At 38.9% G+C, this 15,767-nt stretch overlaps 1 protein-coding gene across 22 annotated transcripts in view; it reads right to left on the bottom strand.

Annotated features, from left to right (window-relative positions):
- The window catches only part of ESRRG (estrogen related receptor gamma), a 394,158-nt gene that overhangs the window by 81,418 nt on the left and 296,973 nt on the right, over nt 1–15,767 (bottom strand). The window lies entirely within an intron of this gene.

Raw genomic sequence — 15,767 nt, 5'->3', positions numbered from 1 at the left:
CAGACTTGCAAAGTAATTTTATCTCAGATAAAAATTTAGCATGAAAATTAATTTGTCCTCTTTTGCTAGTTTAGATTGCTTTTATTTAAATACATTTAAATAAACCTTCCTAGGACTGATTAGATGATGGTTCAGTATAAGGCTATACGACATTTATTGCTATTTGTGTTATTGTTACCTACACATGACTTAAGGTAACCGTCACCAAAATTTACACTACATGGGATGCACACATCCATGTAGTTCATTATTTCACCTAAAATCCCTTGCAGTTACAAACACTGCACAGACACCTCCAGGTTTGGTCCACAAAGGAAGAAGTCAGAAGCTAGAAAACATCAGGACTGACTATGGTTCATCCAGCCTTAATTTCCGCTTTCTTTTGCAACAGACTTTATACAGAAAATTAGGCAAATAATGCTGACCTTTGCAAATTAATATCCTTTTGCTGTATGCTGTTACTAGCCTGAACACATACAACATTCCAGATACATTTTTGAAACTGAGGAAGATACAACAATTTGCAGTATTTGCAAGCACAGAAGTCTTTCTGTTTCATGTGCTTTGTCAGCAATCTCTTAACACTTAAATTTCAGAACTGCACCACTGAGTGTTACTGGAGGTTTCCTGCCCACCTCAACTTATAACAGAAAACTCAGGACGAGAAAGGGTCACCTAGCAGGGCTAGGAATAGTCTGACCCATTTGTCTTCCACTGGTCCCATGCTGAGTGAGCTTATGACCCAGGGATCTGGGTCAGTCTCAGAGGCCAACTCTGGGGACAAGAATAAGGTTTTTCTCTTTTCTTCTTTCCCCAAGAAAATGCGTTTATTTGTTTTAGACCAAGTCAGGGCTCCCAAAGCAGTCAGGGAGTCTGTATTGGGAGACAGCAGCATGGTTCCCCATCCTTCCCCATTCCAGGCCCACAGCAACTCCATAATTATTTATTATATTGCCAGCCTGACAAAATTTTCATGAGGAATGAAAGCAAAAGAAGAACAAAGACAATTTCTGACTATTTGTATTCCAGCATATACTGAACGGAATTTTACAAGAGAAACCATAAACATTTCTTTATCCCAAGACAGAGCCTTTTGCCAAATAATAAAATCCTGTAACAAATAATGGAGATAGAAAACCTTCTCAGGTAAAACTTTGCCAAGATTGGTAAATAAAATGTGTTTAGTCAGTCAAAGAGGAGGGATTCTTACAATCTTAGGTTTGTGTTCTCTGGTCTCTGAGAGGTCAAGAAAACACACTGTTTTTTATTAGGAAAGGAACTTCCCAGACATGTGACCATAAAAAACCCCTTCTCCCAAGAGGGAAATCATAGTTTAGTCTCAGCAGTAATGGAAAGATATTCACAGACCCCACTGGGCAGTTCACACCTTCAATCCCAATCAGATAAATGTCACTGCAGAGAATATATGCAATTATTCAGGCTCGTATGAATTTAGGGGAGGGTTTGAGATTTTGATTTTCATTCTGTCAAATGGGAATTTGACCCGGGAGTACAGTCCCTGAAGCTTGCATAAGAAAGGGAGAAAAGATGGTGCATTTCAAAGCTTATGGGGTCAGCCAAATTCTCACAATTGAGTGGTGAGCCTGTTTGTCTACTGCTGTCCTGCTTCAGATTTAAAGACCTTCGGTCTTCAAATGGAAGGACCAGCTTGGATTGACAAGGACCTCAGGGAGGTGCTGTACAAATGCGCAGCATCAAAATCATGAAAAATGTACTTCCTGTGAGAGGCCAAGTGCAAAAACTAAGAAAGGCACAAACCTGGAAAAGGAAGTTGAAAAGGGTTGGGAGAAGGGGCTGAGAGGGAGAAATCTACAAATCCTTTTTTTTCTCTTCAGTAACTACTCTGCAAAAAAACAATACCGAGAAAGATTTTGTCCAAATGTTACCATTTTATTTCAGTTGTGTTCATGCTGGTTCTTTCCATTAAAGGGTGTACGTCGCAAAGCAAGGTTTGGCCTACCAAGCATATTTGATGTGCACATAACATTCTGGCCTACAACAAAGCTTCCAACAACACCAGAAAAAGGCAAGACTTTCCACTGGAGAAGGCAGATTTTTTTGGTTTGTTTGTTATTTAAAAATCCTCTCTTATCCATTTACATGCGATAGTGTAAGTAAATAACATGCCCAGTAGCTGACAGTTCACAGAATTACTGTGTTATCACCAAATAATTTTTCCTATCCCATGTTTTGTAAACTAGGTGATCTAAAGGTGTTCAGAGTTTAAAGATGTTTAAGGTATTTAAGAGTAGAAGCTGGCTTTTCAAACTTGAATAATTAACACATTATTAAATCAATAACCTCCTCGATGATCTTCTTTTCTAAAAGAAGAAACCCTATGCTGCTTTGTATAAATTTACAAAAAGAAAAGCATCTTGCTTTCCTACTACAGCGAAATATCACTCACAAGCTTTTCAAGCCCATGTTGTCTATGTTGCAGTAAATGTGAAAACTGTCTCCCTGATTCTGCACCATGCTTTACAAAAGAACCACACCGTTTGCAGATCAAAGGGAGACGATTTATGCTTTCATCCCAGCTGACGGACGATTAAATTAAAACAGATCAGCAGTACAGTGCATGGGCAGGTGGCTTTAGCTGCCACTGTCGGCCTCAGAGCGATTAAATTGCGGTGGAGATGGAGGGCCTTCCGCTCTCATTCCCGCACTTACAGATCAAACGGTGACAAATGAGATGTTACTGCTCTTGTAAAGCAAGGCTACAATCTGTCAAAATCCAACATAATTTGTGACCTTACGTGACATCCTCTTTCTCTTTTTTTTGACATTTGAATACAGTGATTGTACTGGAGTCAAGTCCATTTAAGTGAATATAGTCAATTCTATCCAAAGGAATACAGCCTGTTAGCTCCAACATGGTAGCTGAATATATATCTGGTTAGTACTCCAGCGACCCTTTGTGTTAAGTGCATACCATTAACAATGAATTCTGATTTTTCCAAGTTATATAATTTGATATCTTGACAGCTCAGACACTTGAAGCACCACTATTTGTTTTAAATGGCTTTATTTTATTGTTTAAATGTCAGTATCAAAATAAAGTAATGCATACAGTCTTGTCAGATCTAGTGCGGTGGGAAGTGTTACTGTGAGGGGAAAAAAAGGTCTTGAGAGAGTTTGTTCTAAAAATGGTCCAAAAAGTCAATTTTGTCTTTTGTTGCATCCCTGAATGACTTGCAGAATTTTATTTACACTGGGTCTTTTGTTTTATAGGTGAGCTTATCCAGGCTCACTGATGAAGGAAGCACAAAGGGACTGCAGCACCTTATTTTAGAGAAACCATCATGCTAATAAATAAAACCTTCAAGGAAACAAAAATAAAAAAAAGTAATTGCACGTGTATTAATTTTTAAGCATTTGGAAAAATTACCATAAATTGGCATAGTATCGCCTGAAAGATCAAAAGTGTGAACTCTACTCAAAACTGCAAATTCATACAGTTAATTCACAGTTAGTGAAAATCTGATTTGGGGAATACTTGCAAGCATTGACTAAATCTCTCTGTTCTTGCTTTTCTTTTAAGGAATAAATCCAGTTTACAACACAGCAATGCTGTTAGAATTTGACCATCCATATCTTAGTTCCAGTAATTTTAGGGTTAACAAGTTCTTCTTCACCACAGCCAAGAATTTACAGCATTTATCGTTCTCTTAACGTTTTAAGGTGGGCAGTTTAGCTATCTACCACAAAGCAGTCAAAGATCTGATCTAGGGGCTCTTTATATTTTCTGTTGACCATTGATCTTTGGGCAGGATAACTATATCCTCCAGGGAATTAAGTTAGAAACAGCTTTATTTACAAAGAATAAAGATGCATACAAAATCTCTCAAGTGAAAATCTTAGGGGAAAAACAGATACGGTACACTGGAAAGTATTTATACTTAAAGACTCCACAGCACACACTATTTTATTGGCCTCAGTCAAAATTTAAACCTCAACTTCTTTCACCTCATTTGCATGCATTCCCTGTTTAGTGCATAGTTCTTAAACTGGAAACAGCAATACATTTGCTAATACACACAGCCAGCAGCTAAGGTGAATGCCACCAAGCTCCTGTAGATAATCTGCCATGTGCAGAAAAACCCAGCTGGTGGCTGGCGCCATATTTGGCAAATTATATACACTAATCCTTCCTTATCGTGATGACCCCCGTAGCCTGTCTAGGCTTCAAGGCCTGTCAACACCCCATTGTTGCTGATTTATAAAAAGGAAGACTGGGCCCATGTGGCACACTCTATCCTTCTAACCTTGCCTATTAAAGGCAGGGTCTCTGCGGCGTCTGACACGGGCAGGGGGGGCGGGTACGTACATATTTACATGGGCACCAAACGGCACTTCGCCCTAAACAGAGCCCTGAGAGCACTGCAGGGCCCCGGGTCAGCAGCTCTGTTGTGGCAGCAGTGCACCTGAGGTGTCTGCAGTAGCTTATCCCAACAGCTGTGCTGGGAATTGCACACCTCACTGAGGATGCACTGGCTTTACCATGCCAGGAGGGAGAGGCTGTGCAGAAAACCCCTCTGAAACAGTGGGCTCACAGATAGGGCCATAACCCAAGAAAGCCAGAGCAGAAACACCTTACATCATCATTTTTCTTGCTATTAACTACCACGGGGAACTACTTGCTCCAAATTCCTTCTTTGGACTAATCCATTACCCAGAGGAGCGAGGTAGCAGCTGAGCTGAAGAGCTGAGGAGATGTTTCCCAGGCTTCACCAAGGTGGGGGGCACAGGACACCCACCAATACCAGTTACTGCAGCAACTTCTTTGCACTGGAATCTGCGCTTTATTTCAAACTGCAAGATCAGTGGTGGAGGGATTTTCACACAGTGCCAAATCCCATCCACGGGGCTTGAAGGAAAGAGCAACAAATGTTTCTGTCCTGTTAGTACATATGACTATTAGAACATGATCTGTTGATTTGCAGCAAGATACCCTACTGTATTGACAACCACGGCATGTGATTGCCAACTGGCCCATGTTTAGAGGTGATTACTGCCTTTTTATGCGCTCTACTCAGCTCCAGTTTTTGTAAAGGCTGTTCTAGTTTTACAGGCTGTCACAAACCACAGAACTGATCTCATTCCACTCTTCTTCTTCCCCTCATCTCTTTGCTTCTGATGTAGATTCTGTACTAGTCACAGGGGATGCAGAGTAGGCTTTCACCTTTGACTGTAAGCATGATAGGAGGGGAGAGAAAGGTGGCAGAAACATTATTAACTTTTAAAATATTTCCTGTTCCTCCAAGATGAGAATAAATTGTCCCCATATGACTATGTGGTATAAAGATAAACTGTTCTCCACCCTTCAGGAATCCTCTACCACCTCAGGGTTTTCTTCTACCTCCCTAAATAAAATCCTGCATTGCTTCCCATGAATAACATTTTTTAATAATTTAGAATATGTTCAGTTTGTTGGGGTTGTTTTTTTTCCCCTCGCTGCTTATTATGTTTTTCAGTGGCTCCTTCAGATTCTGCACCCAACCTGTATCTATTGTTTCATTAATGAGGCCAGCTAAGAGTCATATATTTCTATTTAGCTTCCTGGGCAACAAAATGGAAGCACGTGTGTGGGTAATGCTAACACAACCAAAGGCCTCCTAGGAATAGAGCGAGAACACAGTGCCTTTGATTTATAAATAGATATCACTATTTATAATGCATAAACAAAATGTTTCATGATTTGTAACACTAAGCCCAGGCAGTTACATTGTTTTAAAAAAAATCCAAATGCCTACTGTCTACAGAAATAGAAACACTTATTTACGCAAGCATCATGAGGGCACGGGGGCTGATACTATATGAACTCCTGCCAATTAAATGAGGTACTTGCTAATTGCTGTCCCGTATCTTCAAGGACCAAAGGAGCAGAACAGTGCCATGTGAGGCAACATGGTATCACGTAGCAGAGCTGAACCCGATCCAGGTTAGATTTAACTTTCAGAAATGATCACATACTGTATTACTCATGTTCAGCAACAACATTTTGATTGCAGGAATGCTAAGCTCCTGGTCTTAACCTCAGCCAGCACTTGTTGCTACTGAAAGATAAATGTTATCTCTGCATTTAAGTAACCCTCATATATGGCCAAAATTAGACTGTAAGAAGTCCAGTGGTCTGGGAGTGAAATTGTTTTTAGCAGCGGTCTACAAACTCACTGCTTGGGAAAACCATCTGCGTCCAAGGGAACACTGCCCATCCTGTGCAGTCTAAGGATGCTTTCCATGAGCAGTGGCACCATCAGCACTTTATGCAGCACTGCAGGAATACTTCAGGAGAGGATAAGTCAGTTCCTTAACTTCTACTGGGCATCATGAAGCCTTACAATCAAAAATTATGTGGATGAGTGAAAGGAGGAAATTGAATTCATGGAGATAACATCCAATTAGAATATAAGGGTTTTGCTCTTTTTTTGAAAGCCATCAGTGTTATTTCAGTGTTGAGTTCTATAACTAATATTTTCTACTTCTCCTGAAACATCTGTGTTTGTCACTTATTCTGGGAAGTGTACTTCTAGCTTACTGCTCATTCCTTCAGGCTGTGGAATGAACAGAGAAACATCTATTTAACTTCCATTAGTGTTTATACATTCCTGGGTAGCCTATGCTTATAGACATTAAACTCAATAAAAGGAAAAACAAAAAGCCAAAGACAGCCCTGAGTGAAAGTGCCACTATTCGTATTTGAACAAAATTGCATAGCAATTTAAATTAATCAAAAGAAAAATGTGGGAAAATTTCTCTCATTTACCAGGTGTAGTAACAGAAGTCTCAAGATTTTAGCAAGCGTTCAATAGATTATGGATCAGGCCTAATTTATAACTAAATTTCCATAGTAAATCAATACTGCTGGTTAATGACGTTGATAGTTTGCTATTGTGATTTTAATACTAAAATTTGTATTGTTAAAACATGGTGCAAAAATTAACATACATTTTGTATTGCATCACAAAATAAATCAAGCATACAGCTGCTGTTGTACATGAGACAATAGCCACTAACATTTGATGGACAAGTCAAATGACTTGGTATTAGAACAATAATTGAAAAAACAGATGACCTACTGCTGTTTTCATGCTATTTAGGCCATCATATAACATTGTAGTATAGTAAAACTGAGTTTATTTCTAAAGTGAGACTAAAAGACCACTGAAATCGAGTCACAGGGTTTTCTTTATCAGAGTACATCGACAATAGAATATGTGAAGTACTCATGCTTACAAGAAACTTAAAATTTTTAGACACACTCACAGAGACTTATTTCTGCAAAACAGTCTTCTAAGCACAAGACCCTCAATCATGTTGCTTATTTGCCACCTATATTTGGTTTTTAATTCCTCTTTCATTGCTTGCACATAACTATTAATACGCAAACAAATATTTACCTGGAAATACTTCTTTTGAACACTCCTCTTTTACCAAAGACTATCCCTTTGAGAGCAAGCTGGCTTCTATTTAAGACTTATTTCTTGAATTTTGCAATTTAAAACTAACTTCTCTCTTCTAACAAGGTAATCCTGAGCAGGACTTTCAAGCACTGCAGAGCTGATAAACCTTACGCAACCACACACATAAAACTCACAGAACAGCACTACAGGATTCAGTGTGTAATGGCATAGTTTTACAAAAAATCTTTCCAAACAGGATGGTTTCCATTTCGTTAGGACAATCCCATCAGAAATTTCAGTCTCACCATCTTTTCATTTTTTATTTTCTTCTTCTTAATATCGTTCCTATTGGGTCTTACTGGGTTTTTTAAACTACTGGTTAAGACTGTGCTTTCACAAAATTTTGAACTCCTGAAAAAAATACACCTCTCCGGACAACTGAAGAGAAATGTTTAGGAAATACTCATTCAATTAGTTGCATGGAAACATTCTAAACAAGTTCACAGCCTGTACTCCTACAAATCAGAACTGCTTAACCCACAGCTTTTTTTGCTCATTTTTTTAATTGGCTGTCACTGCTTTTGTTCATTCCTGATCCTCTGTGTAAGGACAATGAGCCCACTTCCCCTTCCTATCTGGCCAACTTCAACAGAAGTTGTTTTGTGAGCACTTGCACACAAAGGATGCCAGACTGAGTCTTTTCTGTACTGCAGTGAATACCTTGCTGCTACTATGTGCAAAAGTTTCCATGTCGTCCTTCACATATTTTACCAAACATACGCTTGCAAAGAGCTGAACCCGCCCCACACCATCAGTTATGACTCAATCTGCAACTTTGTCCGGCAAACTCAGGAGAAGATGGAAATTAATTTCACTGAGATTGACTTGCCTTTTCCCAAGCCTGGATGTGACAAAGCCATCTGCAACCTACTTTATCACACACCAGACAATGGGTAGGACACCACAGTTCAGCAATAAACATTTCACACTAATAGCATGAAAGTGACTAACTGGTTATTGCCCTGTTCTCCTTTAGACAAAGAACTCCCTCTTTCTCTTCTTCAACACAGACAAAATCTTTTCTTTGTGCCCAACACAGGAAAAAGAGGGATGAGAGGATTTTACGCCCTGTCCACACTCTACCCCCTTCACAAAACCAATGGTTTATTTAGGGCCCAAGCCTGCTACAGTCCATAATCTTCATTACTGTCTTCAACATGTCCCCACTGACACCCAGCTCATGGGTCTTAGCCTTCTGTGTGCTTCAGAACTGATGGACAGAGATAGTATAAAACCAAGATTCAAATTACTTTTCTTCAGATATGCTGAACATGGACACTTTCTGTACTTCAGTAACATCAGAGCAGACCATGGGCATTCTGAAAAACTGTTTTGGCATAGATGTCCTTGGGAAAAGAGAAAAGGGAAGGAAGAATACTTTAAAGAGAAGAGTTCAGGCTCATGCACTAGTATTTGTAAAAGGAAGAATAAGGGAAAATTGTAGCTGAATTGAGATAGATTACTTATAGACTGTGTGCCAACCAGTGTGCACCAAGATGACACTTTTTTCAAAAAAGCACTTGGACAACTCTCCTGCACAGTTCCTGGCTCATTTGGAGATCCTGTCCCAACATGACCCCAGAAGGTTCTCAGTGTCTGGCCAACACTGAGAACAAGAAAGACAGAAGCATTAACTTAAGACTGTATTCAACAAAGACCTTTGTGGCCTGTAATTCACGGGCTCATGATGATGCATTGGTTCAAACAACCTGAAGCAGAACAGCCTTAAAGTTGTTAGAGAAACTGATGATTATCAGCCATTGTGACTAAAATTGGTATTTCAGAGGAAACCAGGGTATTAATTCTATACATATTGTACTGATTTAAAGTAAATGCAAGTGAACACTTGGCAGAAATAAAGGAAAAGAATCATCCGTTGATAGAAAAAACACTAGCTTGTCTTGTAAGAAGAAAAGGAAAAGAGGAAAGAGAAAAGATACCCTGTAATGCAAGTTCAGGCTATTCTTTTCCCAAAATGTATGCATAACTACAAATGTTAACACCTCCTATTTTTGAAGCGACAGCAAATCCCAAAGTTATTTTACAAATCAAGAATATACTGAATAAAGAGAATAAGCATGGGGAGAAATCCAGGAGAGAGCTCATAGTGATGATGTGCAGTAGTACAGGATGGGAAGTAACTTGAATGCTTTACATCATCTGAATTAAAATTCCAGGTAAGAGTCCTTTCTAGAATAAGAAAAAACTTCAGATTGCACTGCCATACTACACCAAAACAATGGGAGGCCGTTAGAGATGAGAATGGGAAGGTTTTAATTGTTACAACTTCCTATTTAGACAGAAAAAAAACCAACCCAAAAAAAAACCCCCAAAAAACCAAAAAACCCCCAAACAAACAAACAAACCCCAAAACCAACCAAAAACAAACAAACAAACAAAAAACAGAAAAAAGAAAATATCATCTCCACATTTATTCTATAAGAAGCCTATCTGTTGAGATTTGAAGAGTGCAGCTTCAGATACACAGAAATATTCAGGAATATGGAAATGGACAACTTTTAAATTACTTCATCAAAGTTCTTCAAATCTTCATTTGAAGAAGGCAAAGCAATCAGTATTAAGCAAATAAAGTTCACCTGCACCTACCTAAAGCATTTTATTAAACAAAAACCTGTGTTTAATAAATGGTTGATGCCTGGGGCTTTCATCTGCAGAGACCTGGGTTCAAAGCCTTGCTTAGGCCACAGCGAAGCCCATTTACAGATTTCACAAGCCAAATTTGATAGCTGTTTCCCTGAAATACTGACTGTACCTTTCCTTTTGTTTGCAAAATATATAACTTCAGCACTATGACCCATCTTACCCACACGTATTTTAATCAAACAACCACCTCACATTGGCATAATTGGCCACCCCTTTTCACAGGGGGCCCAGGACAGAATCCGCAGGCTGTAAGGCATGCCTAATGTACACCTGCAATAGAAACTGGATGAACTGTGCAACTGGAGCCTTGCCTGCCATCTTCATCAATCTACCTGCTAATATGATTGTCATCATGTGCCTGCAGATCTTTGAAGGGGGTATTAATGTAAGGATTATTTATATATAAAGGTGGTGATTTAACACCCAAAATCCACATTCAAAATATCCTAATAACTCAGTTTATCCAGAAAATAATGAGTAACAACTTCTGGAAAATAAATCTTATGATTCCTTTCTATGATTGTCTTCTTATTGTTTCTCCAATGAAAAAACTGCTTCTGCTTTAGGAAAGGAAAAAATCATTTCTCTTTCCTAGAAACATCTTTTTTCCCCAAAATTTTCTCATTATCACCTTTTCTAGAGCAGAGATTAATCCTCATTTTATCCCTTAGAGAAAAACAGAGAATCACAAAGAAGAACTGCAATATTAATCCATGAATGGCTGCAAAGCCGGTTGATTTGCTATAACTACACACTGCAAAAATACTACTGTTGTGTTTTTCTCCTGTTTTGTCTGAGTTCTGGCACTCTGATGTTCAACTCTGTTTCTTAAAATACCAGACTTAACTCAGTTTTTACACTTCTATTCTGCTCCATCTAGTGGATTATTGATTTCTGCAATGAATGCTGCAACAATAGTATTCTAATATACCATGCTGGGCTAGCTATTAGGACAAGGGACCATGTTCAAATGATTTTTTTTTGGCTTTAGATGAAAGAAATTAAGTCACATTCCTGGATACCTGGATAAGACTATAGGATTCTGGCAGCGTGTACAAGCAACATAAATGGGAAAATAGTGTCATTTAATTATATCACTGAAATGAGACTAAGTAAGGGACAGGCCTTGATTATAAGGGACAGGTGGCAAAATTTCTCCTGGTGCTTGCACAATTTACTAGGTCAGTCCTGGGGAAAAAGAATATTCCATGCTTGTGTTGTTTTGCTAAAACATCAATATCCTCCAGGCTTCATAGCCTAGATTTCAGAGTCTTCTTCCTGCACTTGGTGATAGGCAAAATGAAGTTACACACTTGATAAGTTGCTTTGTTTGCAAGATAGGAATAGTTTTATTCAACCAATGTCCATCCAGTACACTTAAAATTGTGGTGGGCTTTTTTCACTGCAGTGCTCTTTGTAATACTCTCTTTAAAGACTGCTGAGCAGGTCTTCTGCTAACTTTTCAGAGGGATGTTTAAGGTAATTAGAGTTTGATTGATGAGAAGGAAAAAAAAGGTAATTAGTCCACCCTTATGTGCAGTTCATTTCAAATCAATGCAGCTTTTAATAGTAAGAATATTTGTTTTCTTTTCAAAAGCAAATATAAAAATACTCAGCCAACAAAAACTCCTGCATAGATGAATCAACAGTGTTTGTTCATACATAGAATCACTGGAACCAGTAATTCAAAGATAATGCTATTTACATGTCTGGTAGGGGAGGTGTAGGATGTATGCTCTATGAGGCAATTTACAGCAGCAGAAGAAAATATTAATTTAGTCTCCCAAATCACAAAAAGTTACTACGTTATGCTTGGTTTCAATCAGGAATCTAGCTGGCAAAGCAATAAAAAAGGGTCTATAACCACAAAATCCAACAGTTAATTGAAATATTAAGCCCAAGGTTTTCCAAATAATTGGGGTTTCTTTCTAATACCTACTGTTTCTAGTTTTCTTTTCTTTCTTCTCTCTAACAAGACAGGCAGCTCCAGTAGTCAGTTAAAACTGGATGAGATAAGACTAACTCCAGATTGATTTGCTTTTCAGGACTTTATTGTAATAGTATGCAGTCATACAGCACTTTCTATCAAAGGATCTTGAAGTGTTCCATAAATATTAATTCAATAAGCCTCACAAGATGCAGGTGAACTCCATATTATTGTATCTATTATATTTTTTGCTGGAGGCACACTAAGTAGAAGCGTCTTGTTCTGGAATAGAAATTAAGTCTTGATTCCAATCGTCTGATTTAATCACTAGAATTACTCACTCCATGAAAACCCATCTGCCCCCAGATCAACAGCAACTTTGTCACTGACTTCTGTAGAGCCATGACTTCACGAAGAGACAAAATTCTCCCTTAGTCATCTGCAACTAAACACTACTTTTTACATCCTGCATTAGTTATTACATCTTCACAAAGTTTCCTCTTAGAAACAGATGACAGACTTCAACAGAGAAGCGTAAATATTTTGAAGATTTTACGTATGCACACAAGTGACCTGATACATTATAATAGCTCAGGCAATATGACAATATACTCTTTTGCTCTGTGGTGCTGTAATTCATGAGAGTCAGAGTTCTGACTTTGCAAATAGAATTGCAGACTTAATTTTCAGAAGTGACTTCCATTTTTACATTCACAATTTTGCAATCACCGTAGTTGTGAGAACAGTGATATGCATTAAGGTAATTGATTGTGCTTTGAAATCAAGTAATCAAATGAGCATCAATTAGGGCTGCAAATGTTTGAAGCCACAGAACTACAAAGCAAAATTATTTTTCCTTGTGAGCTTCCAGCAAAATACACTAAGCAAAACTCTGTCTTCTTTCTGGATCAGCCTCACACCAAATATTTAGTGAATATATTTAAGATCCATTTTGGATGGTAAATTAATTTAGTAACTCGAGGAGTCTACGTGCCGACTTTTTCAATATCTCATTTTATACTTAACCGACTCCCACAAAAAGGTATGTACAGTGCCTAGCTTCTTCCATCTGACCCACCAAATGGAGCTGGAACCTGAAGAGAGATCCAGGTTTCCTGTACAAAGCATGGAGGAAGCATATTCTGCTCTCAGGGCAGAATATAAATGAGCCAATGCACACATACTGCTGCCACTTACACCTAGTTTATGTGTACAATTTATGACTAACTTTCAGACCTGTGCTTCCACCAGGTTTCCTGGAAATGCCTTGCTCCTTTCAGGCTCTCTTGGCCTCCTATTCCATTTCAGCAGGAAGGTAGGTCAACGTGCCTTTTCTCCAGCAAACTTGGATTTCTTCTCTTAAAAAATATAATCTGAGTTCCTCCCGGTTTAGAGCCCTTACACAGATTTAACACTCTCCTCTGCATAAGGAATAAAAAGGTATTCCAGTTCCTGGGAAAAAGCTCCCTCTAACTGTTATAGTGAGGGTGTGGAAAAACTAAAGCAATCACCCTGGCAGCAGAAACATCACCTCTCCCTTTCCACAAGCTGGCTGTTGCTGAGGCACTGCAGCGGGATCACCGGGATGGCACCGGAGAAAGCGACTGCGGACTCTGTGTGTGGTGTCCGTGTGCCGAGGTGTGACGGGGTGCTTGGAGAATGCCTGCCACATCAGGCTCTCAGGGGACTCACAGGAACATCCTTGCTTCCAGGGATAAACAGAAGATACCTTGTGAGCTGTTCAGACCTGTCAAAACAGACACTCCTGCATTTGCACAGAAGTATGATGCTGTAGATGGCTACAGAAATTTTAAGGGCACTCTAGAAACTACGGCAGCACCTGGGAAATTCCATTATTAAAAGATATCCCAGGACCACCACTTTGGATTAAAGCAGATAAATTCCAGCAATCTTTTCACTTCAGGTAACTGGAGTATATTGGTGGAATCATTTTTGCTTGGATTGTCATTATATATGCAAAACTCCCTGAACCTCAGGTAATCATTTAACATCCCAGAAAAATATTAAAACAAAACAAAAACCCCCAAACTGACTATTTTTGAGATCCAAGAAAAAGCAAAACAACTTTTCAAGATTGTTTGAGTACTCAACCTGAATCTGCAAATACCTACTACTGCAGATAAGGTTTGGCGCTTTACTGATTCCAGTGAAACTACCAGGAAAATCCCATCCCATAATAAGTGTTGGCAGCACCGCATCCTGAAATTGTAAACTCCCAAGGCACAAATCTGTCTATAAAACTCTTGGACATCTAAAATTCTATAAAAAGAATAATGCATTCAGCTTTATGTAATTTTCAGCTAAAAATCAGTCAATCCCTCTTTCTCTGCCCTCCCTCCTCCACACAGTTACCACAGAAATTTTGTTCTGTTAGGGTAATATATATTTTTAATGCAAAATTTCAACAGCAACCATTTTTTATGGTCTACTAATAAACCCTTGAAAACAGGGATTTATAATGGAAACAGTGACGGACCCTTAACTACAGTGTATGAAACCATAATAAAAAGAATTAATGTAGTCAATTTGTACTACTGTTCTCAGAACAAAAAAAACCTCTATTTCAACTGCAATCCTTTCAACAGCTGATTGGCAAGCCTGTCCATTTCTAGTCTGCAGTGTTGTCAGTTGTCTTCAACATGATAATGAGCCTGTCACCATATTCAAATAGCCCTGTGACAGCATGTTTTGTGAGCATGACGTCCACTGCAAAGGGTCTGTCAAAAAGCACCTTTCAGAAAATGAAAAGAGAATGCTTTTCTGATGATAAATCTAATTTCTTCATAGCTAAAAGAGTGAGATTTTTCATCTGATTTTGTCTGTGTTGTGTTACATTTGTGCCTTCAGATAATCCTGCATTCTGACGCATAAAATTTTAAACTTATCTGTAAAGACAAAGTGAGAAATAATAATCTTTTTTGAGTTCATTTGAGGCTTTACATAAAACTGCTGGCTTTCCATCAAATTAAAACTGGAGGGGGGAGGGAATGGCATGGAAGGGTAGCTTGCAACCAAAAGCAAACAAGGCTCCCAGTAAAGATCTCGAAGTCCACACACACCAGGGTCTCCACTCTCCCCAAACAGCCTATTAAAAACCTCCGTTGCTCTGTGTGGTCCTAGTTAAGTATGACCAGGTTGCATGAAATCCCCTGGCTTTGGGACCAAGGCGGAAGAATGTAGACACAGGCAGAGCTTCCAAGCACTGCTGCAATTCCAGGAGCGCTGTTCCACATACTGTGTATTCCACCTTCAGCTGCCACTTGTGCTACTTGTCAGCTGGGGAAATTTTCACTGAGAGAAAAATCTGAATATTTTGGCAACACAGATTCCTCTCCATGTGCCTAAGCATCTTCTATTAATATCAATGGGAAATATACAGGTACACTGAAATACAGCACTTTATTTTCCCTGTTGACGAAAGCTGCCCTTAATTTCACTTCACCTTTCAGGACTCTTTCCACCAGTAACTGATTGAGGAGTTCATATGTAAAGGGAAGGGTTAAAAAGAGAAATGTAAAACCCCAAATGAACAAGCAATAAACCTTTCTCTCTTCCAGTCACTGGGTGAGAAAGGGGTGGACACAGCTGGACTTTGAAGTCCCAGGCTGAATGACGCATTAACCTCAGAGCAGAAGTTCCACTGTGCCTCTAACACGACATGTGATTTTTAC

The sequence above is a fragment of the Chamaea fasciata genome, unplaced genomic scaffold, assembly GCF_029207755.1.
Source record: "Chamaea fasciata isolate MVZ Bird 193981 ecotype frontalis unplaced genomic scaffold, bChaFas1.0.hap1 SCAF_3, whole genome shotgun sequence".
In the NCBI taxonomy this organism is placed as follows: Eukaryota; Metazoa; Chordata; class Aves; order Passeriformes; family Sylviidae; genus Chamaea; species Chamaea fasciata.
Note: the sequence above shows the minus strand (reverse complement) of the source record. Positions and strands in the feature narration are given on the sequence as shown.